Raw genomic sequence first — 20,587 nt, 5'->3', positions numbered from 1 at the left:
CACTGCAAGGTCACACAAACAACTGCATATCAAAGCTTAGATCATTTGCTTTTGCCTACGGTCGTAGGATGCAATTTCCTAATAGTCTCATCATTACCCTCTGAAAAATAAGCTATAGAAGCTGCAGTGTATCAACTAACATAAATCTTACTGCATTCACAGCACCTACATCCATATCTCCGATCTCTTCGATTCTCCATTATCTCACCATTCCTCCACACATCAATAACACCATTAGTTTCTTCTGCATTCCTCATTCCCCTGAACCGTACCTTTACTTTAATTTCCTTAACCCCTGCTCTACCACTTTTACCACTTGTTTGATCAAAGACGTCGCCCAACCCAGGTGACCATTTGCGTGTGAGCCACAGAAGCAAATCTGCAATCGCATATTACAATCGCTTCACATTTTTAAATCTCTACTCCTACAGTTCTTACTTTAACTATGATCTCCGTAAACTCCTCTCAGATCCCTTATCAATCAATCAATCAATCAATCAATCAATCAATCAACCTTTATTGTACAGCAACAGTTGTACAGTGCAAAATGAAAAGACGTTTCCCAGGGAATACCGGAGCATCGCACATGAAATTTAAAACATTTCACACATAATAACACTAAAAACAATCCAGTCCCTGATGGAACAGTATAAATAGTTAAAAGCAGGTAAAACAACAACGTTAAAATACAGTAAAACCAATCATAAAAAATGTCCAGGGCAGCTGATTTGAGTGGCCAGTGCCAGTTATTAAAGTGTCCGTGCCAAGCCGCAGAATCAGGTGACTGTGAGTACAGAGTGACTGTTTATCAGCCTCACAGCCTGTGGCAGGAAGCTGTTTAGCAGTCTTGTAGTCCGGGCTTTGATGCTGTGATATCTCTTGCCTGATGGCAGGAGATCCAGGTGTATGTGGAGGGGGTTCAGTTTGTCCTTAGCAATTCTCTGAGCTTTTTTCAGACAGCGGCTCTGGAACAGTTCTTGTACCGAGGGTAGGGAGACGCCAATGATCCTCTCTGCTCCCCTCACTACCCTCTGCAGAGCCTTCCTGTCCGAGCAGTTGCAGGTGGAGTACCACGTATTTTCGCCCAATGTGTCTGTACACTGTAAATGGCTCGATTGTAATCATGTATTGTCTTTCTGCTGGCTGGTCGGCACCCAACATAAGCTTTTCACGGACAATAAACTCAACTAAATCAAAGGTGGAACTCTGGAATAGGCCTTTAAATCCTCCCCACCTGAGGAGACTATGCATACATTTACTCAGCCAAACCAGCCAGAAAAATCCTCCTTCTGTTCATAAGTTATAGGAGCAGAATTGGGCGATGTGTCCCATCAAGTCTACTCCACCATTCAATCATGGCTGATCTATCTTTCCCTCCTTTCCAAGTACAAATACCTTGGAGTGTACCTGGACAGTAAACTGGGCTGGTCCAGGAACGCTGAGGCCCTGTACAAGAAGGGACAGAGCCGGCCGTACTGTTTGAGAAGGTTCTGCTCCTTCAAAGTTTTACCAATCGGTGGCAGCCAGTGCTATCTCCCTCGCTGCCGTGTGTTGGGGCAGCAGGGCGAAGGCCGCGGACGCCAATAGGATCAACAAACTCATCAGGAAGGCTGGCTCCGTCCTGGGGGCGGCGTTGGTTTCATGGGAGGTGGTCTTGGAGGGGAGGATGCTCCTCCAACTGTGGAGCATCCTGGACAATACAGCTCATCACCCCCTGCATGACACACTGGTCAACCTGAGGAGCACCTTCAGCAACAGTCTAGTTCCACCAAGATGCAGGACATAAAGCCACAGGAGATCCTTCTTCCCTGTGGCTATCAAACTGTGCAACTCCTCTCCCTTCTGTCGTGGGGTAGACTGACTCCCCTGCCCCCCCCCCCCCATCCCAAATCTTTGCACATCCCCAATCCTTTCCACTCGTCATTTTAATTGAATGTTTCATGTATCTTGTGTTTTATGACTGATGGCAGTTCAATTTCCCTCCTGGGATAAATAAAATGCTATCATATCGTATCTTCTACGGTGCAACATTTATCCCAGAACTATGTCTCTAGAATCCTTCAGACTCAGATCTAACCAAATAGAGCACAACTCGTAAAAACTCCCACCAGAGGTGAAGAGTGTAAATTAAAAACAAAAAGAGCTGCAGTACTGTGAGGTTTATAAATGGCAGACATAAACAATGATAAGGTTGCATTCAGTACTTACCATTGTTCACAATCAGCAGCCAATTACAATGTAAATACTTCTAATTGCACGGCATATAACCTTCCCTGTTAATTACAAAATTAAACTACATTTTGCACTGCAGGCGAACAAGAAAGAAACACTAATGTAATTACCAACCATTTCAGCACTATAATTGCAATTTCTTCTTCTTATTATCTATAAATTGCAAGAAAGTTAACACCACTGTGATGGTGTGGGTTTCGCTGCAATAATCAGCGTGAGGCTGTCACCATTCACCGTTAGTACAGAGTAAATTTGGCAGCAACTTCTGTTGTCCATGCATCAGAAGCTTAATGTGGGAACCTGGAATGTGTAGGAGGGAACTGTATATGCTGGTTTACACCGTAGATAGACACAAAAAGCTGGAGTAACTCAGCGGGACAGGCAACATCTCTGGAGAGAAGGAATGGGTGACGTTTCGGGTCGAGACCCTTCTTCAGACCTTTGCTGTGACCACTCTGAAGGAGGGTCTCGACCCGAAACGTCACCCATTCCTTCTCTCCAGAGATGCTTAACCCGTTGAGTTACTCCAGCTTTTTCTGTCTATCCATGTAAATGTCTAACTGTTTCTTAAATGTTAGGGTAGTCCCTGCCTCAACGATCTCCTCTGGCAGCTTGTTCCATACATCCACCACCCTTTGTGTGAAAACGTTACCCCTCAGAGTCCTATTAAATCTTTTCCTCTTCACCTAAAACCTATGTCCTTTGGTCCTCGATTCACCTACTCTGGGCAGGAATATCCTGTGTGGTCTTGCCAGGAAAGAGGTGGCGAGGATCTGGAGGAACTGTGTACATCCACGCACAGTGCTACAACTAAAAGAAAGGATACAGGGCTGTCACAGTGGTGTAGCGATAGAGTCGCTGCCTTACAGTGAATGCAGCACCGGAGACCCGAGTTGAGATCCCGATTACGGATGCTGTCTGTATGGAGTTTGTACATTCTTCCCGGGACCTGCGTGGGTTTTCTCTGAGATCTTCGGTTTCCTCCCACACTCCAAAGACGTACAGGTTTGTAGGTTAATTGGCTAGGTAAATGTAAAAATTGTCCCTAGTGGGTGTAGGATGGTGTTAATGTGCGGGGATCGCTGGTCGGCGCGGACCCGGTGGGCCGAAGGGCCTGTTCCCACACTGCATCTCTAAACTAAAAAAAAAACGAAGGCAAGGTGACAAGACGGTAGAGTTGCTGCCTCACAGCGCCAGAGACCCGGGTTCGATCCTGGCCACTGGTGCCGTCTGTAGGGAGTTTGCACGTTCCCTCTGTGACTGCGTGGGCTTTCTCCGGGTGCTCTGGTTTCCTCTCACACACCAAAGACCTACAGGTTTGTAGATTAATTGGTTTCGATAAAATTGTAAATTATCCCTAGTGTGTGTAGGACAGTGCTAGTGTATTCGGGGTGATCGCAGGCATGGACTCGGTGGGCCGAAGGGCCTTTCCTAAACTAGCCTGTATCTCTAAACTGAACAAAAAAACTAAACTAAACGAATAGAAGGTGAGCCAGTAATGAAAAATAATGCGTGATTTTATGTGTGATAGGTCTCAATGGTAAGGACTACTAAAGGCTGAAAAAGACATTAAAGGTTCAAAGATCAGTTTATTGTCACATGTACCAATTACAGTGAAACTCGAAAAGCTGCTTTGACTGAGTGGCCTGTTACATGCGGTGCCTGCAGTGATCGTGGGCAGTTTCCTGCCCCTTACTGGTTCTGGTGCACATGATTCATCTCTTCAAATGTCTCTTTTCTCACGACACTGACAGTTGCCGCATCCAAGCTCACCAGGAATGAGTTGGTTGACCTATGATGAGCGTTTGTCGGTACTAGGCATGTACTCGCTGGAGTTCAGAAGAATGAGGGGGGATCTCATTGCAACATACAGAATAGTGAAAGGTTTGGATAGAGTGGACGTGGAGAGGATGTTTCCACTCATGGGAGAGTCTAGGACTAGAGGTCATCATAGCTTCAGAATTAAAGGACTTTCTTTTAGGAAGGAGATGAGGAGAAATTTCTTTAGTCAGAGGGTGGTGAATCTGTGGAATTCTTTGCCACAGAAGGCTGTGGAGGCCAGGTCAGTGGATATATTTAAGTCAGCGATAGATCCTTGATTTAGTACGGGTATCAGAGGTTATGGGGGGAATGCAGTATATTGGGGTTAGGAGGGAGGGATAGATCAGCCATGATTGAATGGCGGAGTAGACTTGATGGGCCGAATGGCCTAATTCTACTCCTATTCCTTATGACCTGATGGCAGCAGTAAATTTATTACATGGCATTACTCTCTCCTCACACCACATGCTGAGGGAACTAGTATAGACCAACAGATTACAGTGGAGATCACTTGCCTGAGATTTTAATAAAACCTTCAAGATTCAATGGATGCAAAAACCGAAAAACAGTGAAACTCACAGCACTCACTACCAGTCTCTGGAACAAACAAGACTGTTTAGGTTTAGGTCATACAGACAGTGGTTGTAATATGGAAACCCAGGCAAGAACAGGTAGATATCAAACATCCTATCTCACTGTTGGAAAAATAGACCAATCATTTATATTAAGTCCTAGGAGCAGAATGAGGTCATTCAGCTCAACGAGTCTACACGGCTATTCGATCAATATTAAAGAATGAGAAGGGATTTGCATTTAAGCGTCACCATTCTAATCCTAACAACATACCTGCATTTCGCACCTCTTGAAGCATTGAAATACCATCACTGCTGTGACTTAGATACAGGTAAATACATTAAAAATGTATTTTAAGAACAAATTGGAGGTTTCAGTGGTGTACAAACGAATAGTGTAGGAAAGAACTGCAGATTTAAATCAAAGATAGACACAAAATGCTGGAGTAACTCAGCGGGACAGGCAGCATCTCTAGAGAGAAGGAACGGGTGACGTTTCGGGACGAGACCCTTCTTCAGTCTGAAACGTCACCCATTCCTTCTCTCCAGAGATGCTGCCTGTCCTGCCTGAGTTACTCCAGCATTTTGTGTCCAAAGGAATAGTATTGGTTTGAATGTTTTTGAAAACGTGAATTCAATATCACCAGTTGTTTCCACATATTGCAGGCTGCCAATGTGAACAAATGTGGATATTTTAATTTACTAATTTCCAAGCAATAACATTCAAGTAGAACAAATCAGTGATTAAAAAGTACTTTAAATAATTTACTCGGGGCCATTCTTTGAAAATTCTTGCTTTAATCCTTCAAACATTCAGTTATTTGAAAATTAACTGTTAAAAGAAAAAGTTCTGTGTGAGCACTAGATTTTAAGTGCTTCTCAGCATCTAAAGTGACTAAGGTACACAAAAATGCTGGAGAAACTCAGCGGGTGCAGCAGCATCTATGGAGCGAAGGAAATAGGTAACGTTTCGGGGTTTCGGCCCGAAACGTTACCTATTTCCTTCGCTCCATAGATGCTGCTGCACCCGCTGAGTTTCTCCAGCATTTTTGTGTACCTTCGATTTTCCAGCATCTGCAGTTCCTTCTTAAACATCTAATGTGACTATCCTGCCAAACGTGCTTGTAAAGCAACTGCAAGTAAGAATTTCGTTGTTCCGTTTGATATCTGATACATATCTATATTACTAAAAGACTGTTCTTGACCAGTTTTGGCCATCTGTGCTGCGATTTCCGAGAGAACGCCGCCACCTACGGCCGTCATTTTTGGCCACCTTGCTCAGAGCCCCCCTCCGCCGCATGTGTGCAGAGGATTTTTCCCGTCGATTAAAAATGACAGAGATATTAATGTTTTTACAAAATTCCCCATTCTCTCTGCTGCCCCCGCTGGCGACAGGGGGGAGGGACTATAAAACCAGGAAGTGGTGTGCCTCAATCAGTGTCTGCAAGCTGGAGGAAGGCAGAGGGTCACGTTTCTCTGAGCTGTGAATAACACTGAACACATGTCTACTCCAATGTAAGTGTCCTTAGTGGTTCTAAAATGCTTGCAGAATGTGTCTATTGGTTCTAAAATGTTTGCAAAAAGTATCTCTTTTGGTTCTACAATGCTTGCAGAATGTGTCTATTGGTTCTAAAACTTGCAAAAAATGTGTCTATTGGTTCTAAAGCTTGCAAAAAAATGTCTATTGGTTCTAAAGTTTGCAAAAAAATGTCTATTGGTTCTAAAGCTTTCAAAAAATGTCTATTGGTTCTAAAGCTTGCAAAAAGTGTCTCTATTGGTTCTAAAGCTTGCAAAAAATGTCTATTGGTTCTAAAGCTTGCAAAAAAAGTCTATTGGTTCTAAAGCTTGCAAAAAGTGTCTCTATTGGTTCCAAAGCTTGCAAAAAGTGTCTCTATTGGTTCTAAAGCTTGCAAAAAAAATGTCTCTATTGGTTCTAAGCTTGCAAAAATGTCTCTATTGGTTCTAAGCTTGCAAAAATATGTCTATTGGTTCTAAAGTTTGCAAAAAAATGTCTATTGGTTCTAAAGCTTTCAAAAAATGTCTATTGGTTCTAAAGCTTGCAAAAAGTGTCTCTATTGGTTCTAAAGCTTGCAAAAAATGTCTATTGGTTCCAAAGCTTGCAAAAAAATGTCTATTGGTCCAAAGCTTGCAAAAAGTGTCTCTATTGGTTCCAAAGCTTGCAAAAGGTGTCTCTATTGGTTCTAAAGCTTGCAAAAAAAATGTCTCTATTGGTTCTAAGCTTGCAAAAATGTCTCTATTAGTTCTAAGCTTGCAAAAATATGTCTATTGGTTCTAAAGCTTGCAAAAATATGTCTATTGGTTCTAAATCTTGCAAAAAATATGTCTATTGGTTCTAAAGCTGGCAAAAAGTGTCTCTATTGGTTCTAAAGCTTGCAAAAATATGTCTATTGGTTCTAAAGCTTGCAAAAATATGTCTATTGGTTCTAAAGCTGGCAAAAATATGTCTATTGGTTCTAAAGCTTGCAAAAAGTGTCTCTATTGGTTCTAAAGCTTGCAAAAAGTGTATCTATTGGTTCTAAAGCTTGCAGAAAAAGTGTCTATTGGTTCTAAAGCTTGCAAAAAATGTCTATTGGTTCTAAAGCTTGCAAAAAGTGTCTCTATTTGTTCTAAAGCTTGCAAAAAAATGACTATTGGTTCTAAAGCTTGGGTGTGGCTTGAAGTTGAAAGGCACTACTTACTGCAGATGGTGGCTTGGGTGCAATGGCTTGAAGTTAAAATGCATTACTTACTGCAAATGGGGGCGTGGGTGCATTGGCTTGAAGTTGAAAGGCACTACTTACTGCAAATGGTGGCATGAAGTTGAAAGGCACTACTTACTGCAAATGGTGGCTTGGGAGCTTTGGCTTGAAGTTGAAAGGCACTATTACTGCAAATGGTGGCTTGGTTGCTTTGGCTTGAAGTTGAAAGGCACTACTTACTGCAAATGGTGGCTTGGGTGTGGCTTGAAGTTGAAAGACACCACTTACTGCAAATGGTGGCATGAAGTTGAAGGGCACTACTTACTGCAAATGGTGGATTGGTTGCTTTGGCTTGAAGTTGAGAGGCACTACTTACTGCAAATGGTGGCTAGGGTGCTTTGGCTTGAAGTTGAAAGCACTGCTTACTGCAAATGGTGGCTTTGGAGCTTTGGCTTGAAGTTGAAAGGCACTAATTGCAAATGGTGGCTTGGGTGTGGCTTGAAGTTGAAAGACACCACTTACTGCAAATGGTGGCATGAAGTTGAAGGGCACTACTTACTGCAAATGGTGGCTTGGGTGCTTTGGCTTGAAGTTGAAAGACACCACACTGCAAATGGTGGCTTGGGAGCTTTGAAGTTGAAAGGCACTACTTACTGCAAATGATGGCTTGGGTGTGGCTTGAAGTTGAAAGACACCACTTACTGCAAATGGTGGCATGAAGTTGAAAGGCACTACTTACTGCAGATGGTGGCTTGGGAGCTTTGGCTTGAAGTTAAAATGCATTACTTACTGCAAATGGGGCCGTGGGTGCATTGGCTTGAGTTGAAATGTACTACTTCCTGCAGATGGTCGCTTGGGTGCTTTGGCTTGAAGTTGGTAGGCACCTCTTACTGCAAATGGTGGCATGAAGTTGAAAGGCACTACTTACTGCAAATGGTGGCTTGGGAGCTTTGGCTTGAAGTTGAAAGGCACTATTACTGCAAATGGTGGCTTGGGTGCTTTGGCTTGAAGTTGAAAGCACTACTTACTGCAAATGGTGGCTTGGGAGCTTTGGTTTGAAGTTGAAAGGCACTACTTACTGCAAATGGTGGCTTGGTTGCTTTGGCTTGAAGTTGAAAGGCACTACTTACTGCAAATGGTGGCTTGGGTGTGGCTTGAAGTTGAAAGACACCACTTACTGCAAATGATGGCTTGGGTGTTTGGCTTGAAGTTGAAAGGCACTACTTGCTGCAAATGGTGGCTTGTATGCTTTGGCTTGAAGTTGAAAGGCACTACTTACTGCAAATGGTGGCTTGGGTGTGGCTTGAAGTTGAAAAACACCACTTACTGCAAATGATGGCTTGGGTGTGGCTTGAAGTTGAAAGGCACCTCTTACTGCAAATGGTGGCTTGGGTGGAATGGCTTGAAGTTAAAATGCATTACTTACTGCAAATGGTGGCATGAAGTTGAAAGGCACTACTTACTGCAAATGGGGGCGTGGGTGCATTGGCTTGAAGTTGAAAGGCACTACTTACTGCAAATGGTGGCTTGGTTGCTTTGGCTTGAAGTTGAAAGGCACTACTTACTGCAAATGGTGGCTTGGATGCAATGGCTTGAAGTTAAAAGGCATTACTTACTGCAAATGGTGACTTGAAGTTGAAAGGCACTACTTACTGCAAATGGTGGCTTGGGTGCATTGGCTTGAAGTTGAAAGGCACCACTTACTGCAAATGGTGGCATGAAGTTGAAAGGTACTACTTACTGCAAATGGTGGCTTGAAGTTGAAAGGCACTACTTACTGCAAATGGTGGCTTGGGTGCATTGGCTTGAAGTTGAAAGGCACTACTTACTGCAAATGGTGGCTTGGTTGCTTTGACTTGAAGTTGAAAGGCACCTCTTACTGCTAATGGTGGCTTGGGTGTGTCTTGGGTGTGGTTTGAAGTTGAAAGCCACTACTTACTGCAAATGGTGGCGTGGGTGAATTGGCTTGAAGTTGAAAGGCACTACTTACTGCAAATGGTGGCTTGGGTGGTTTGGCTTGAAGTTAAAAGGCACTACTGTAAATGCACTTACTTCCTGTTTGCACTGTATATTGATTTTAGATAAAACGCTACCACTTACGGCTGTGATTTTTGGCCATCTTACTCAGTCCCCCTCTGCTGAGCAGGTGCAGAGAATTCTTCCCATCAATTAAAAATAAAAGTGTTATTAGGTTTTTAAAAAATGTTGAAAATCTCTCTCCTGTCAATCACTCCATGAAAGCCACACCTTTTCCGGTGGGGGGGGTTATAAAACCCGGAAATATGGGTGTGGCTCAGTCTCTGCAAAATGGAGGAGGGAGAGGTCACGACTCGCTGTCTTTAGTGGCTTTGCACCCTACTTCAAATGGTATGAAACTGCACTTGAATTTGGTGGCCTTGCACCCTGCTAGATGTGGTAAGAAACTGCACTTGAATTTGGTGGCCTTATACCCTGCTTGAAATAGAATTTCGAGGATTAGCCGTGAGTCAACTATCAGCCCACCAGCCGTGAGTGAGTGAGTTGCCAGCACAACAGGCTTGATTGACTGAGACGCCAGCCCAAGAATCCATTTGGCGCACAATTTGCATACTAGCCCTCTGCAAACCAGTCCCTTCAGCCCACAACACCCATACTAGCGCTCCAGAAAGCCCCCCCCCCCCCAACTGGCCACCAATATTAGAATTGGTGGAGAGGTGGAATATTGCGTTGGATGACCAGCCCTCCTGTGTGATGCTGGGACCCAACGGGTCCCACTTAGTCTAGTAACAAATAAAAATTCTTTACACTCTTATTGGTGGTCAGTTAGTATATTATGAAAAGCTGCATCTTTTTATTATTATATTATAAATATTGAGTATTTCAGCACTGAATGCATTCCTATTTTCATCAAATTGATACTTTTAACATATTGCCTATGCATATTTATCAATTGCTTTAAAAAAAATTTTACTGGTTTCAATTTGCATATGTATGCTTTGTGGCGAATGAAATTGAAAGTCAATTTTAATTATGCCCTTTGGCTAAATTTCATGCTTCATGTAAATCGCAGCATTATTAAAGCCGTCAGCTCTGGAACCAGCATGTGTGCAAAGGTCTTGCATCAACGTGAGTTTATACAAGTGGAATGTGAATTCTAGAGCAACAAATACTTCAAAAGAAGATTGAGATAAAATAAACCCTTGAAACATTCAAGGTACAGGTTAAGGGAAAAACAGACCAATAAATGAAAAATTCTAAAGCAGATATGGGAAAAGCTAATTTAAAAAATGGAGACATTCAGAGATGAAATTAGAAAATATTACCATGAAGAATAGTGAATTACTGGATATATATATATGCCCAACTGAGATAAACAGATTTTTTAATATGAGAGTCTCAAGTTACATGGAAATGCAGTAAAGTGAAAATTTAATTAAAATCTGCATATTCTGGAGATAAATAAAAGCAAAAAAAAGCTGCAAGAACTCACTAGGTTACGCAGTGTCTGTGGGCAGTGAGAAACAGTTATTATTTCAGGTTGAAGATCCTTCATGCAAGAAAGTGGAGGTGAGGCCAATGTCAGATCGGTGGCCATCTTGTCGAATGGCAGGGCGGGCTGGAGGCATCGCGTGTCCTTTTTCTGATGATCGTATATCTTGTGTTCAAACGAGAGGGCCAACAAAGTCCGTTGGTACATCGGTCTGAAGAAGGGTCTCGACCCTGAAACGTCACCCATTCTTTCTCTCCAGAGATGCTGCCTGTCCCGCTGTGTTACTCCAGTATTTTGTGTCTATCTTAGAGGACCAACAAAATCAGGAGTATCCCAAACGACCACTGCCATTCAGTGTTTAGACTCAATAAGCACCTTGAGGTCCATTTGTCACCCAATTCCCCGAAATCTGTAATTTGCTTACTGTCCAAGTAGTTCTGTGAAATTCTCTGCCACAGAAGGCAGTGGAGGCTAATTCACTGGATGCTTTCAAGAGAGAGTTAGATTTAGCTCTTAGGACTAAAGGAATCAAGGGATATGAGGAAAAATCAGGAACGGGGTACTGGTTTTAGATGATCAGCCATGATTATATTGAATGGCTCTAATGGCCGAATGGCCTACTCCTGCACCTATTTTTCTTTGTTTCTAAATACAATGGAAAAATAAAGGACGAACAAGGAATGAAGGAGGTATTGAAAGAAAGGAACTAAGGAACAAAACAATTTACTGCAACCGGTAGGCAAATGGAGAGAGATTTGTAAACTTACAGAGGATAATGCATGTCATTCTCTGCTGAAGGTGGTATTAGTTGCAGAGGCACAACCTCCTCACAGGCGATGTTCATCTGACCCTTTAAGGAGGGCTTGAAGAGGTTCGCATGTTGTACAAACACTCATTTAATATTTAAACACAGTTTAATATTAGTACAAAAGCGATGCCTGCCAAGTGAAGTCTAGCTCTGTGTACCAAAGATGCTCCTCTGGTATCTTTGCTGTCATCTGCTGCACCCCGCCACCTGACCACCCAGATCGGCGTTGGTTGGTTGGCCCAGATCACGCCAGTTCATGCGAGGTCTCGAGCTCGACAAACGAAGGTTCGAGACCAAAGTGGCTCAGCCACAGGCTACCCAATATTCTTTTCTCTCACTGCATTAATCACATTGTTGATCAGTTGACTACTGAAAGCCATTAAACCGCCCCTGCCACCTCACAGTTGAATCACCCGCAACCCTAATGGGTGGTTTCCTGTCACAAATCTTTCTTATTCAAGTAACTCAATTACAATCACTTGTACTCACAACAGTGTCACAGCTAGAAAGGGAGATTGCCAAAAAACACTACTATTTCTTTGTTCAAGAAGGAACTGCAGATGCTGGAAAATCGAAGGCACACAAAAATGCTGGAGAAACTCAGCGGGTGCAGCAGCATCTATGGAGTGAAGGAAATAGGCAAAGTTTCGGGCCGAACCGTCTGAAGAAGGGTTTCGGCCTGAAACGTTGCCTATTTCCTTCGCTCCATAAATGCTGCTGCACCCGCTGAGTTTCTCCAGCATTTTTGTGTAACTACTATTTCTTTGATTACTTTATTGAGAAATCCATCAGTACAGCAAATTTATAGACCATAAAACATGAAAAGGTTCAGCAAAGGAATAGGCCCATCGGCCCAGTATATCTGTGCAGACCATGATGCCAAGTTAAACCAATCTCATGATCCATACCCTCCATTCCCTGCGTATCCATGTGCCTATGTAAAATTCTCTTAAAAACATCACTATTTGCATTGGAAATAGAAATATTGGGTACAGTACAATATAAAAATTACTTGACATGATGCAGAGATACAGCAGCTGAGAAATTTAATATCAAGCAATTAAACGAATCCTAGAATAAATGCTGGTATTAGTAATAGTTATCACAATTAGTAATTAGTAATAATTAGTAATCACAAAGCTACTAGGTTGTGGTAAAGACTTCTCCGGTTTACACTCAGGTTCTTTAGTGAAGGGAATCTGTCAGACTGGTCTACATAACTCCAGGTACACAAAATTGCTGGAGGAACTCAGCGGGTGCAGCAGCATCTATGGAGCGAAGGAAATAGGCGACGTTTCGGGCCGAAACCCTTCTTCAGACTGATGGGGGGTGGGGAAAGAAAGAAGGAAAAAGGGGAAGAGGAGGAGCCCGAGGGCGGGCGGATGGGAGGGTGGGAGGAGACAGCTAGAGGGTGAAGGAAGGGGAGGGGACAGCACAGGCTAGCCAAATTGGGGGAATTCAATGTTGATGCCATAGGGGCGCAAGGACCCCAGACGGAATATGAGGTGCTGTTCCTCCAATTTCCGCTGTTGCTCACTCTGGCAATGGAGGAGACCCAGGACAGAGAGGTCGGATTGGGAATGGGAGGGGGAGTTGAAGTGCTGAGCCACCGGGAGGTCATGTAGGTTAAGGCGGACCGAGCGGAGGTGTTCGGCGAAACGGTCGCCCAACCTACGCTTGGTCTCACCGATGTAAATTAGCTGACATCTAGAGCAGCGGATGCAGTAGATGAGGTTGGAGGAGATACAGGTGAACCTTTGTCGCACCTGGAACGACTGCTTGGGACCTTGAATGGAGTCGAGGGGGGAGGTGAAGGGACAGGTGTTGCATTTCTTGCGGTTGCAACGGAAAGTGCCCGGGGCGGGGGTGGTGCGGGAGGGAAGGGAAGAATTGACGAGGGAGTTGCGGAGGGAGCGGTCTTTGCGGAAGGCAGACATGGGGGGAGATGGGAAGATGTGGCGAGTGGTGGGGTCACGTTGGAGGTGGCGGAAATGGCAGAGGATTATGTGTTGTATTTGCCGGCTGGTGGGGTGAAAGGTGAGGACCAGAGGGACTCTGCCCTTGTTGCGTGTGCGGGGATGGGGAGAGAGAGCAGTGTTGCGGGGTATGGATGAGACCCTGGTGTGAGCCTCATCTATGGTGGCGGAGGGGAATCCCCGTTCCCTGAAGAACGAGGACATTTCCGATGCCCTGGTATGAAATGTCTCATCCTGGGAACAGATGCGGCGTAGGCGGAGGAATTGGGAGTAAGGGATGGAGTCTTTACAGGGGGCAGGGTGGGAAGACGTGTAGTCCAGATAGCCATGTGAGTCAGTGGGTTTATAATGTATGTCGGTCAGGAGTCTGTCCCCTGCGATGGAGATGGTGAGGTCAAGGAATGGTAGGGAAGTGTCGGAAATCGTCCAGGTGTATTGGAGTGCCGGATGGAAGTTGGTGGTGAAGTGGATGAAGTCAGTCAGTTGTGTGTGGGTGCAGGAGGTGGCACCAAAGCAGTCGTCAATGTAGCGGAGGTAGAGGTCGGGGGTGGGGCCCTGGTATGCATTGAACAAGGATTGTTCAACGTACCCGACAAAGAGGCAGGCGTAGCTGGGGCCCATGCGTGTGCCCATAGCTACGCCTTGTGTTTGGAGGAAATGGGAGGAGTCAAATGTAAAGTTATTGAGGGTGAGGACCAACTCCGCTAAGCGGAGGAGGGTGTCAGTGGCTGGGTAAAGGTTGCTCCTCTGGTCGAGGAAGAACCGGAGGGCTTTGAGGCCATCCTGGTGGGGGATGGAGGTGTAGAGTGACCGGACATCCATGGTGAAGATGAGGGGGTGAGGGCCCAGAGAGTGGAATGCGTGGAGGCGGCGGAGAGTGTCTGAGGTGTCTAGAACATAGGTGGGGAGGGATTTGACCAAGGGGGATAGGATGGTGTCAAGGTATGTGGAGATGAGTTCGGTGGGGCACGAACACGCAGAGACAATGGGTCTGCCGGGAGAGCCGGGTTTGTGGATTTTAGGGAGAAGGTAAAAACGGGCCGTGCGGGGCTGGGGAACGATGAGTTTGGAGGCTTGGTCAGGTAGGGCGTGGGAATTGATGAAGTCGGTGATGGTGCTAGAAATGGTGGCCTGGTGCTCGTCAGTGGGGTCATGGTCCAAGGGTAAGTAGGAGGAGGTGTCCGAGAGTTGGCGCGTGGCCTCAGCTTTGTAGAGATCGACGCGCCAGACTACCACGGCACCTCCCTTGTCGGCTGGTTTGATGACCCAGTCTGGGTTTTTGCGGAGAGATTCGATGGCAGTGCGTTCAGAGGGGGAAAGATTGGAGTGAGACAGGGGAGTGGAGAAGTTGAGGCGGTTGACGTCGCGGCGGCAGTTCTGAATGAAGAGTTCCAGAGCCGGGACTTTCTGAGGGGGGTTCCACGAGGAGGGGGTGCGTTGGAGACGGGAAAAGGGGTCATCATTAGGGGGCGAGGACTCCTTCCCATGGAAGTGCGCTGTGAGGCGGAGACGACGGTAGAAGCTCTCCAAGTCATGGTGGGCGCGGAACTCATTGAGATGGGGACGGAGGGGGACAAAGGTGAGACCTCTGCTGAGGACAGACCGTTGGGTGGGGGAGAGGGGGAGGTCGGGGGGGATGGTGAACACCCGGCAGGGGTGGGAGTTGGGGCCAGAGGAAGGCAGGTGGGTAGACTGGGTCCGGGGTTGTGGGTGTTGGAGGGGTGGTGGGTGGTCAGGGGGTGGGGGGGAGAGAGGGCTGTGAGGTGGGTGGGGAAGAGCGGGTGTGACATGGTTGGGGGGGGATGGGGGAGGGTCAGTGGAGCAGCCACTGAGGTTAGCACGGCTGGGCAGACGGGCGCTAGGACCCGGTGGAATTAAATCGAGGAGAGTGGGAGTAAGCAGCGTGAAGGCTGCAGGCCCAGTGCAGAGTCCAGGCTCCAGGTAAGGCGACGGCTGTGGGTTGCTGGAGGGGGGTGGAGTGGCGCGGGTCAACGGACCCGATGGTCGGAGTCCAGCGGCGCGGGTCACCGGACCCGATGGTCGGAGTCCAGTGGTGGTTGAGTCGGGGTCCGCGGGCGATGCGTGGGTGGTCCCGGTGGGCGGATGGTCGGCGGGTCGGCGGCGAGATGAATCGGGTGCGTAGCGCCGGCCATGTTGGGATAGCCCCGGTCCGGCATCAACTTGCGCCCCTATGGCATCAACATTGAATTCCCCCAATTTGGCTAGCCTGTGCTGTCCCCTCCCCTTCCTTCACCCTCTAGCTGTCTCCTCCCACCCTCCCATCCGCCCGCCCTCGGGCTCCTCCTCTTCCCCTTTTTCCTTCTTTCTTTCCCCACCCCCCATCAGTCTGAAGAAGGGTTTCGGCCCGAAACGTCGCCTATTTCCTTCGCTCCATAGATGCTGCTGCACCCGCTGAGTTCCTCCAGCAATTTTGTGTACCTTCGATATTCCAGCATCTGCAGTTCCCTTTTGAATACATAACTCCAGGCCTGGTTAGCTCTTATAACTAAGGACAATCATTAACTGCAATATACAGTGGATTCTCCTGAATTCACATAAAGCTGAGCATTCATTTGTCACTGAGCACCCAGTAAAATACAATTACTTATCGAGGAATCAGTCTTTCAACTAAACTGCAAGTCTGGTTCAACATATTTCAATAATCAACCATTGCCACAGCCCTTAACGTTGAGCATTTGACGGCACCAGATAGTGAAAGGTTTGGATAGAGTGGATGTGGAGAGGATGTTTCCACTAGAGGTCATAGCCTCAGAACTAAAAGACATCCATTTAGGAAGGAGATGAGAAGGAATTTCTTTAGTCAGAGAGTGGTGAATCTGTGGAATTCATTGCCACAGAAAGCTGTGGAGGCCATCAATGGATATGTTTTAAGGCAGAGATGTATTCTTGATCAGTACAGGTGTTATGGGCAGAAGGTAGGAGAATGTGGGTAAGGAGAGATAGATCAGCTATGATTGAATGGCAGAGCAAATTTGATGGGCCGAATGGCCTAATTCTGCTCTTATCTCACATTTCCTTAACGTGATTGCAACCTCACCAACCTTACATGAACCATTCTCCTTACCATTGGTATCCCAGTGACCACACCAATGATGCCTGCAACCTGTGAATTAATAAACAAAAGATATCATCTGCAAATTAACTTACTTCTCAAAGCTCGCTTCTTGAATTGCAAAAGAATTATTGAAGTTTCCATTTCTCAAAGTGTCGGGGTCTGCTTTATAACATCAGGAATCACTTTATAATATCCTCTCAGACCAGAAGGGTCTGTTTCTGCGGGGTATCTCTAAAACTAAAGACATCTTTATGTCTTTGAATCTGTATATCTGTGCACATGTGTGTGTGTGTGTGTGTTTGTGCGTGTGTGCATGTGGTACATGTGTATCTTTGGCCACGCAGATGTGCCCATGGCTCTGTGTGTGTCTTTGGATGTCATTGGGTGCATGCATGTGCATGATTACTGTGCAAATGTGCCTTTGGGTATGATCATGCGTTTCTCCCTGTGTGCACTTGCCTCTGAGACCTGCACAGTATTTACCAAAGATTTTGCTCTATAATCTTTGGTATTTACTGTAGGCGCTTCTTCCTGCTGCAGCGCCATCTTATGGTTGTCATCGTCTCATTCAGGATTACTGGAGCCATCGAGTGTCATCGCTGGATAAGTCAGTGTGGTTTAAAGTGAGGAAATCTTCACTATTCAAACACACACACACCCACATACCCACTCTCAATATTGTTTAAGAAAGAACTGCAGGTGCTGGTAAAATCGAAGGTAGGCACAAAATGCTGGAGTAACTCAGCGGGTGAGGCAGCATCTATGGAGAGAGGGAATGGGTGACGTTTCGGGTCGAGACCCAAGGGTCTCAAAGGCCCATCGAGACCCAAACATCACCCATTCCTTCTCTCCAAAAAATGCTGCCTCACCCGCTGAGTTACTCCAGCATTTTGTGTCTGCACACTCTCGATATTGTCAGCTTGTGAAGAAAAAAAGTCTCCTCATTCCTAATACAATATATATAAATGTAGGGGCTGAACGCTAGCACGGTGGCGCAGCGGTAGAGTTCCTGCCTTAAAGCGTCAGTGACCAGGGTTCGATGCTGACTGCGGGTACTGCCTGTACGGAGTTTGTACGTTCTACTTGTGACCACGTGGGTTTTCTCCAGGTGCTCTGGTTTCCTCCCATGCTCCAAAGATGCACAGGTTTGTTGGTTAAATGTCTTTGCTAAAAATTGTAAATTGTCCCTAGTGTGTAGGAAATTGCTAGTTTACAGGGATCGCTGGTCGGCATGGACCCGGTGAGCCGAAGGGCCTGTTTCCGTGCTCTGTCTCTAAAACAAATAGATTCAAATTGAGAAGTGCAGGAACTGACATGCAACCCTACACACATGTTCACAACATACCTAGAGACCATTCGGTCCAATGTGTCCATGCCAGCCAATGAAAGGGTAACTCCATGCCATTTCTCTGTAGATTTACAGCAATTGATCATTCAAGTACTTCTTAAACATGATAATGGTTCCTGCCTCTATCGCGCCTATATGCAGTGAGCTTTATGTCCGCACAACTCACCTTTATTCTTTCTACCAAACACATTTAAGATAAAAGAACAGATTTTTGATAATAAGGAATGAAAGGGATATGGAGGCAATGCAAAAAAAAAGTAGAGTTTGTCAGTTCATGAGTGAGTTCACAAGTTCTAGGAGCAGAATTAGGCCATTCGGCCCATCAAGTCTACTCTGCCATTCAATCATGGCTGATCTATCTTTTCCTCTCCTGCTTCTCCCCACAGCTCCGACACCCGCTAAATGTCCTCCGCCTGCTTCTATTATCTCCAGTAACCAAACACATCAACTATTGTTCATGAGGTTTCAAATCTTTAATGACTGTTCCTGAGCCTGAGGGAAATTAGATACAGCTCAATAATTATGAAAAATAACAATAATGTAAAATGTTATTAAACTATAATTTTTACTGACTGAAATCTGCAATAAAAGTTTCATTATTTCCTGTGCTATGTATGAATACATTTAACACAATAATATTGGGACTTAATGTAACATTAAATTATTTCAAACTCTTACATTATAATTAGGGTTGCCAAGTAACATTAAAAAAAAATCAAAATCAATCATGCAGTAATAGAACGCCATTACATTTGAACAGTGGATGGAGACTGGGGGAGTGTGTCAAGAGTCACTTGAGAGAGCTGGCAATGCATCAAACCAAACCAATGCTTTTAGATGCAGGAAAAATGTTCCTGATGTTTGGGGGAGTCCAGAGCCTTGTTTGGGGGATATCCAGAATTTTGCCTGCTCAAAGGGCCGAATAGCCTACTCCTGCACCTATTTTCTATGTTTCTATGAATGAATGGCGTCACGGCCAGACTCCAGACCCATGTGAGCTGGAACTTTCCCTGTCTCCGCTTGGGCAGGAGTCTTCCCCTCTCTTTCCAAGTGTCATGACATGTGGCCCTTGTGGCTAAAGGGATCAGGGGGTATGGAGAGAAGGCAGGTACGGGATACTGAGTTGGATGATCAGCCATGATCGTATTGAATGGCGGTGCAGGCTCGAAGGGCCGAATGGCCTACTCCTGCACCTAATTTCTATGTTTCTATCTCTAAACTATGAACCTTGTGCTGGCATTGGTTGAACTAAGAACTCCAGTGTTGTGGTTATTAATTTATCGATTTTGTTTCTCCATTTATTATATATTCATGTGTTTACAGGCATGTAATGCTGCAGAAAGTAAGAATTCCATTTGAGGGCACCAGCGGTCGAGGCTGTCGGTTGTTGAGAATGCCGGCGGTCGCAGACGTCAAATGAAGGACGGGCTGCCAAGAACAGAGGAAGACCTTTGTGGAGGGTGAATGGGAGAACAAAGGATGGCCTGACGCGGGATACTTTATAACTTTGTTGGCGCCCTTTATTTGGCAGCTCTTTGTATACCTTGGATATGCAAAACAAAGATTTTCACTGTGACAATAAAGTATCATTCATTCATTGTTTTGTTGTAGATGCAGATGACAATTGAACACTATTGATTCTTCATATCTGACACACGGAGCTAGATGAAATGTGCAGGAGGAAGGAGCTGCAGATGTTGATTTACACCAGGGGTCTCCAAACTACGGCCCGCGGGCCACATCACGCCCACCACGAGATTTTATCCGGCCCGCAGCAAGCTCGTAACACGTTCCGTGCGGCGGGCTATTTAGCGGGTTCTGTGGTGGCGCGTGAACTTACACGTCCGTTTGCCGTAGGCTATCAAGTTGAGGGCAAAGATACTCTATAATCTTTGGTTGACGGTTTGTGTGCAGCTGCTGACAGCTTACCGTCGATGGCACCGGGGAGATTGTGAAGATTGGCGACAGCCGCCCTAGTGAATGAGTGGGTAGGTGTGTGAGTGAATGTGTGTGTGAGTGGGTGTGGGAGTGTGTGGGTTGGTGTGTGAGTGGGTGGGTGTGGGAGTGTGTGTGGGCGTGGGCGTGTGTGGAAGTGTGTGTACGGCCCGCAAAAAATGTGCCAAATATATAATGTGGTCCTCATGCTGAAAAGTTAGCATAAACTCAGCAGGTTACTCCAGCATTTTGTATCTATCTTACATGGAGTCAGCGTTTGGAGAGCTCCCTACCCAAGTTGTGCAAGACCAGGAATATTCCAGTTTGGTGGCGAAACTAGAGGTGCACTGAACAATTCCAAATGGCATTTAATGAATAGTTACGAGTTGTTAATTGTGGCCACCAAACAATAAAAGGCCACGAAACGAAGGACGAAGGGAACTCACCGTTCCCTAGCAACGGCCGCCGCCGCCACTTCCGCCACACCCGGAAGCAACGGCCGCCGCCACACCCGGAAATAACGTCACAGGTCTGGACTCCAACAACCAAAGATCCTTTCGCAAGGTCCGCTATAGGATCTTTGCCAGCAACGGCCGCCGCCACACCCGGAAGTAACGTCACAGGTCGAAGGGAACTCACCGCCGCCAGTTC

General features: G+C 45.8%; 1 long non-coding RNA gene across 1 annotated transcript; it reads right to left on the bottom strand.

The window, feature by feature from the left end:
- Positions 1-5,132: 5,132 nt before the first annotated feature.
- Positions 5,133-19,822, bottom strand: LOC116987549. Its single transcript, XR_004415736.1, has 3 exons — positions 19,710-19,822; positions 16,133-16,138; positions 5,133-5,145 (listed from the first exon to the last, which is right to left on the bottom strand). It is a non-coding gene; the product is annotated as an uncharacterized LOC116987549 (long non-coding RNA).
- Positions 19,823-20,587: the final 765 nt, after the last annotated feature.

The sequence above is a fragment of the Amblyraja radiata genome, chromosome 25 (assembly GCF_010909765.2).
Source record: "Amblyraja radiata isolate CabotCenter1 chromosome 25, sAmbRad1.1.pri, whole genome shotgun sequence".
Classification (NCBI taxonomy): Eukaryota; Metazoa; Chordata; class Chondrichthyes; order Rajiformes; family Rajidae; genus Amblyraja; species Amblyraja radiata.
The sequence above is the reverse complement of the archived record's forward strand: the minus strand, read 5'-3'. Positions and strand labels throughout refer to the sequence as shown.